At 39.9% G+C, this 7,654-nt stretch overlaps 1 long non-coding RNA gene across 1 annotated transcript; it reads left to right on the forward strand.

The window, feature by feature from the left end:
* Positions 1-37: 37 nt before the first annotated feature.
* Positions 38-4,271, forward strand: LOC113842885 (uncharacterized). Its single transcript, XR_003495758.3, has 3 exons — positions 38-206; positions 1,141-2,243; positions 2,780-4,271. It is a non-coding gene; the product is annotated as an uncharacterized lncRNA (long non-coding RNA).
* Positions 4,272-7,654: the final 3,383 nt, after the last annotated feature.

Here is a 7,654-nt window from a genome sequence, read left to right on the forward strand (position 1 = left end):
CAGCACGGCCGCCCCGGCTCGGCTCGTCTCGCCGCCCTTCCCCGCCTCCCCCCACACCCCGGCCCGCCTCCCCGCCGAGGAGCGGCTTCCCCCAGGAGAGCGGTCAGGCCCCCTCCGCGGGGATTTATCGCGACAGCGGCGATACAAGGAGAGGCACAGCCGAAATCTCCAGAAAGCCATCGCCGGCCGTGCCCGCGCGGTTTGAGGTAACCTGACGTGAGGGTTAGCGGGAAGGTGCTGCACGGCTCGGGCACCGAGTCACGTTTTTCGTTAAAAGTGATTTATTTCGGAATTAGTAGTCTGTGGCTTTCCCCATAGGAGAAAGCCACCCTTCTAACAGGGTGAGCGGAGCCGATGCCTCGCCTTAACGTGGATGGACCTCGGGCTGTGTGCGGCTCTCACCTGCCCTCTTCTCGCCCCGTAGTGGGTAGGGAGCAGAGAAAGAGGGAAAGAAGCCAAGTTTTCAGGCTGTGATACTGGGTGATATGTCACAGTGTGCGGATGGAGGCATGGCAATTATTTCTCAGTTCTCTATTTAGGCCTAGAGCCCATAGAGTTGTAGAATCACGGAACAGCTTGGGTTAGAAGGGACCTTAAAGATCCCCTATTTCCAGCCCCCTGCCATGGGCAGGGACACCTCCCTCCTGGCCAGGTTGTCCAAAGCCCCATCCAGCTTGGCCTTGAGCACCTCCAAGGATGGGGCATCCACAGCTTCTCTGGGCAGCCTGTGCCAAAAAGCAAATAAAGCAAGTCCTGAAGTGTCCTGTTTTCAGCTTTCATTTGGTCTGTATCTTTCAGGCACACTAGGTGATTATGCAGAAGTATAATTTCAATGCAATGTTTGCAATACGTAAATTTTAGACATTGATATAAATATATGCCTTTCTGTATTTACCATGTCAGTAGTTCTAGTTGTCATCCTATGTTGGCTTTGTTATATAAAAGAGATTTTGCTTCCTAAAGAAAATGACATGCAATGAACATACACAGTGAGCATGTGCTACAGAGCCCCTTTGTAACTCCATACGTAAGCTATTTCCCATTAAGAGATTATGATTATCACTACGCTAAAAATTTAAAGATACCATATGAAAACAGGACGCCTAACGGGAGTAAGTAGCCAGTTGCTGCTTTCTACAGGTCCTTGGGAATTTTGTCAGAGCTTGAAGACAAACTTGCCGGTAAGGGTGGAAGGGGAAGAAGAGTCGTGTGATTCACGTTCTGTGGTGAGCTGCCTGTTTTGTGGACACTCTAAAACAGAAGTTTGAAGAAGATAAAGTGGTGACTCGGAGTTCCCAAAACGAGAGGCTGGCTACCAAGGGAAAAATCAGAGTATTCAGTATCAGAATATCGCTGCTTCTGGAAACCCCCTTCTTTTTCCTTTAGTAAATTTAGATTCATTTTGTCAGATAACTTAAATGACATCATAACTGGCTTAAATTTTCATCGTTCAAGTGAAGTGGCATAAATTGCAGCTAAAATACAAAGTAATTCCAAAATAAATCTTTAAATCATCCTTTGAAATTCTGCTGAAACTGTTAATGGCTGCAAAACTCAAATACATCGTGTATCAATTGAAGTTTTGTCTGTGGTGTCCTGATTTTTAGATTAACAAGTGCAATTGTCTTTGAATCTGTGTTGTAATGGCTTACAGAATAACTGTGTAACAATACCTGTTGACTTTGTTTCCAACCATAAATCGGTTCATGGCCTTGTGCCTGAAAGACTTTCATTATGCTCAGTCACAATACATGCAGTTGATTTTCCTTTTAATCACTCAGTTTTAACCACTGTTGAGAAATACCTTTATAATTGTTTGTCTCAATCAATACAAGACCTAACTTGTTTCAGCAGTTTATTACATGTAAAAAATTCTAAACCTTTTTTGTTTCCTTTGCTACTGATTTTTAACTTAATCACTTTGGTTTCTCTAAATGTAATCAAGAGTCCCTTTTTGCAGTAAATGTCAAGTGACCACCAGGAAAAATCTTTAGCAGATTTAAGGATAATCAGTTACTGCACGATGGACTTCAGTTAGCTTCTACTCGCTGAATATGCTGAAGATTGAGAAAATAAACATTTTCAAGTAAAACTCCACATATCTGCTTATGCAACCATAGCAGCACCTCAGACTTTGCTTGTGCAGGACATACAACGCCTGTCAGTGACGCGCAAATATGCGATGGACTTACCCAGCATGTGGTCTTAGAGAAGAAAAGTGCGATGGGACTGGACTTCTGGAGGTAATGTGTGTTGAAGCTGCTTGTGACAGTCCAATTTGTGTATTCCCATCAAATGTTGTTAGTGGGATGCAGTGCTTACCTAGAAGAAACTTAAGCACATCTGTCTCTAAGCTCTGGTATTTTCTACTCTGGTACACTGGAACCATGTGAGGTATTTAAATCTGTAGGAAGTTCTAGAGCAGCAAGCAAGTAAACATTCTGGGTAAATTAACTTGATTATTTCTATCTGAACAACCTCAGGGTAAAGAAGGTCAGGATTTAGGTCTTGAGCATGGGACTGGGGAGGAAAAGTAGGTTGGTGCTTTACTCCAGTTCCTGGGGCTGGCTGTCAGAACAGCTTTGCTTGTTATTGCAGAGGCCCTTAGCAAACACAAGCCCATTAAGCTGTGATTTGAAAATGTGCAGTTGGCAATAGAGAAGATGCATAAATAATAAAACAACTGCTAATAAAAACAACTGCTAGTATATATGATAATAACCTTTTAATACATTATTTATGCAATAATGCAATAACCTTTTTTTTTTTTTTTTTTTAGCCTAATTAAGTCTACACTGTTTCTGTCAGTGCTGCTGCCACATTTGAATGAGGAGGTGACGTAATCCGTAATTCACCATCTGTCTCATTGTGTCAGGTGATAAATGACCTGGTGCAGCAAGCTCTGCCTTTCCCATTGCTTGTTATCTAATGGACATAATAATGAAAAGGTGCTCAGTGATACTAAAAGAGAAGTCTCAAAATCCTTCACTGTGCCTATAGACAGGATACCTCTTCATGTGGGCTTCTCAGGGTAGATCAGCTTTTGGATAAAACTGACGCTTTTGTTAAATACTGTTTCTAAATGATAGAGTATTTAGGCCATGGAGCAAAGAAGCAGCTGCCTCTTGGTTTCTTCCTTGAGCTTTTAACTTGCTGAATATTTGTGAGAATTCCCACTGATCATTTGCATTCTGAAGAAGTCTGTGGTCTGCCTTGCTTCTTCACATGGGAATTTCCACACAGATAGTGAGATAAGTGAAGATCCAGAACAAACAGGGTATTTTATTGTATTTTTCCTTATACCTTGATTAGTGTTGTAATAAAAAAAAAATTCGTTGTCATGATTTAAGAAGTATCGAACTTCTCATTTTTGTTGTTGTTGTTTTTGTTTTTTAATTACTACTTTTTTTTGGTGGTGGTATTTACAGGTACTTTGCAAGTAGGATAATGGCAGGATTTAAGTGGCAGGGTCTTTGCAAGTAGGATTTTATGGCAGGATTTAAAATGGCAGGCCCAGTAAAATGGACTTGTTATCTGGCCCACAAAGTCTGGGGAGATGTGTATAGCAAGCTGCTGTATTTTTAGCAAGGTAGTAAAAAAAGTAAGTGGTAAATGATTAAAATCATGTAGCAGAAATGACTATGTCTTATGAAGATAATTAAACACTTACTCGGGTCACTAATGCAATTTTCTGTGAACATGTTAACATTTAATATCCATTATCATGATGTATTGCATATGACTCACCTGAGGACAGGAAAATGCTAATCTTAAGTACACTAATCTGTATCACTTAGATAAAACTATTTAGATGAGCATATGAAGTAACAGAGAAGCGTGGCAGTAGTCAGAACATGGACTTCTGTACTTTGCCATTATATTGCTCGTTAAACTTTTGGCTATTGGACTTAAGCATGACAGACCTCATTACCTATTAAATAGTCAGAAACACTTGAGAAACAGATGCTATTTTTCTCTTATCTACTCACAGGTTCTGAATTTTATATGTATATTTAGGGTTGAATAAAGGATTATGTTTCAGAAAATGCGTTTTCATTCAGTAATATCGGAATCTTTGTCCTTGCTTTTTGTGGTGTTTACAGCCTTTAAATAAAAAGAGAATGCTTATTTAACAGGCTTTTAAATGAAAAGAGAATGTATATTTGTTTTATAATAGGTTTGTTTAAGGAGTATTTTCTCTTCAAAATATTTCGGTATGTTTTGTACTACCCACATACAAGGAATAAAGGAGTTTGGTATTGACTTCTTCAGCTGTGCTTGTTCTTATCAATGAGATAAAATGTTTCCAGTCCTGATATCTTCCAAAACAAAATGTTGTGTGTTCAGTTTCTGGCTGGGATCGCTTTGCCTGCTGTCACCCTGGCAATATAGTGGTACACATGCACAGATCTGTTTTTAATGAGTGTGACAACAGGGGAGCACCGTGGAAGCCCATACCTTTTGCAATCGCCTCTGTGGTTTCAGACCAGCCTTCACTCCTCCTTGCTAGCACGTGCCAGGCATAAGCTGGGCTGTGCCTGAATGGCAGAACATCTGAATTCTTTTGGAAGCTATTGCATATTGTTTTAGGTGATTGTTTACACAATTTTACATGAAGAGATCTGCATGAAAGTACATGTACCCAGCTATTGCAACATGTCGATACTACCTAGCTGACTGAGCAAAGGGGCAGAGCTGCTCTGAGCTTTTCTTAGCAGTTTGGAGGGAGGGAGCCCTTGGGAGAACAATAGTTCTGAGTCACCCATTATTTCCATGCTGTGTTCCAGCTGTGGTGGTGCCCATATGGTGATGACAAGTCCCAGGTATAATGTCAGGATAAACTCAGGAGACTTGAAGACAAATGGTATTTCTTTTCGGCACTAATAGTTTGAAAAAGCCACCCCACTCTTGAATCATTTTGTTGTTTTGTTTGTTTATTTTGCTATTATCACCTAGACTTCCTTTTTCTCCTGTTGCTTGTGGGATCTGTCCAATTTTATGATGCCAGCCCTCTTCCTAGACAGTAACACTGTGGTAATTCCTTCTCTGAAGCCTTTTCAACATGTGCTGTGTTGGATTCTCCGAGGCCAAATGGAGCCCAGGTCTCCTCATAACTGCACCCATGCTAATAAATGGAACGTGCCCTGGACCATTTCTTAACGCCAAGGCCAGCTCGTGTGGGATGACTTTCACACATCCAAAAGAGAACCTGCACCAAAAATGTCTATTAAGAACAGTTCCTGTCTCTAACACCTGAAGCATTGGTATTGCTTAGGAGAATGGTATTTCTAGTGAGCCACAAGGGATTATTGTAATAGATCAATCTTCTGACAGCAGTCTGAGTGCCTGGGAGCATTCCTTGACAACTCTGAATTTACTAACACAAGTAATCTATGCTAATCTGGTCTCCTACATTCAGGATCATGCTATGATTGTTACTTAGGTGGTGTATATCCTCAAATGCTTCAACTTCTGCCCCTCTGCCTCTGGGTTTTAACCTTTATTATGATTTTCAGTCTCAAATGCCAGTGTTCTTGATGTTTCACACAGAAGGTGGCTAAAAATTAATAATGATATAAGCCAATAGCAAACTGGAAAAATTACTTTCAGCAATTCCTTGGAACAAAATTTGTGTCTTTTTTCCTCCTTTTCTCTCATTTAAAATCCAAACTATTACACAAGTGCTGGAAACTTCATGCAAAACACTGTAGAGTGCCAAAAATCTCCCAGGTCGGTAATTACAGTTTCCAGAAGTACATAATCTGCTGGAGCTTTGTCTTGCCACTTGGGAAGCTACAGTTCTCTCCAAATAGCTGTCAAGCTGTCAGTCATGACAGAGTCATCAAGGATAACATTCATTACTACAAGACTGGAGAAGACCAAAAAATCAAGTGGGTGCGTAGAACAAGCTGGTGAAGTAGGGGCTGAAAATATTAAACATTTGCATTTGCTTTGTTTACATTCTGTGTTGGCCCTTCAATAAGGGTAAAAAATTATGTTTATTTGAAAATGCACCTATGCACCTTGAAATCAAATTAAGATGCAGCTTATTGGTAGCTAAAATTAGAATTGAGCATGTTTAGTGCTGTACAAGACCGAATTCTTAATGGAAGCATCCACCCCCATTCCCAGCTCCAGGTTTGAAACCCTTCAGGCTTTGAGCATGTTCAAATCTTGTCCAAATTCTATGATTCTGAACCATTTCCAATATGCCCTTTATCACTTATTGTCCTTTTTCATATTTCCAATATGTACTTTTTCACTTAATGAAATGTTATTTTACTTATATAAAGCTAATGGTTATGCTAACAATCTTCTCTTCTTCTCCTTTTTTCTTTTCCTTTTTCTCTTTTCTCTTTTTCTCCTTGCCTTTCCTTGTCTTGAGACATAAAATCTCTGATGTTTGTTGACTACAACATTCCTCAGCATTCCCCGATAATCCAAGCCTTAGTCATCTTGTTAGTAGGTGCAGATCATTCTCGTTCATTTAAGAGCAGGTGATTCCTGATGACTATTTTACTGAAGGTCTATGGCTTTTAGAAATGATACCTATGTGCCATTATGCTGAGGAATTTATAGTAAGGAAAAGTGAATCAACTGTATTAATCATTTCCTTGGTTTTCAGGCATAAACACATGGCCCTCTTTTCCTGTTTGTATACTTAATTAGCATGTATCATCTGAGAATATGTAAAGCATAATTTCAGCACAAATATAACAGTATGGGAGAGGTTAAATCCAAGGAAAAGATCTTAACAACAAAAATGAAGAGGGAATATATTCATGAACAGCATATATATAAAGCAGATATTAACTTGGGACCCCATTTTTCAGCCCGCATACACAGAGTACCAAACTCCAGTCCTACAAGTCCAAATTGCCTGGAATCATACAAGTTCAAATTGCCTGAAAGCTTATGTATGAGCATGAGTCCTTGCCAAGTCCCCTGGCCAGGGCATGTGGGGATTTTGTGCAGGGGTCTTCCACCAGCTTACTGACACTTGGCCATCATGTGGAATGCCCACAGGGATCTAATAGACCTGGAATTACAAGAGCTGACCATCATACAGGTACATACTGCAGACAGGCTGGGATGGTAGTTTGGTTGGGACAGAAGGACATTTTTTTGTTTGTTTTGGGCATGCATTTGAAATGATTTTCAAATAAAGGTCTTTCTCTGGAGTACAATTGAGAAAACTAGACGTGTCAACATAATACACTCTTAGTTGGTAGTGGTCAAATGTGGTGTTGTCATCTCGGATGAAATATATGAAAAGAAGGCACCCCAACAATGGCTCCTAATAGTTAACACCCTCACAGCTTTAAGTCATCCAGAAGATTTCTGCTGAATCAGCTGAATTCAGACATGCATAAGTGAAAGATATTTCACTGTACTCAACGAGACATCAGTGTGAACAAGCTCAGACCTTCCATGGTGTAGCACAATAAAAGCAGAAGTCATTTTGCTGCTTTTAAAATATAATTTATGGTTAAAAACCAAACAACAACAACAATACAAAACAAACAAACAAAAAACAACAAAAACTTTTAATGGAGTTTCCATTAAAATGAAGATTTACCACACTATAATTGCTTACTCTATGGTTTGTTCAGTTCTTATGGCTGTTGAATGGAAATCATGGAACAAATTTTCT

The sequence above is a fragment of the Anas platyrhynchos genome, chromosome 2 (genome assembly GCF_047663525.1).
Source record: "Anas platyrhynchos isolate ZD024472 breed Pekin duck chromosome 2, IASCAAS_PekinDuck_T2T, whole genome shotgun sequence".
Lineage (NCBI taxonomy): Eukaryota > Metazoa > Chordata > Aves > Anseriformes > Anatidae > Anas > Anas platyrhynchos.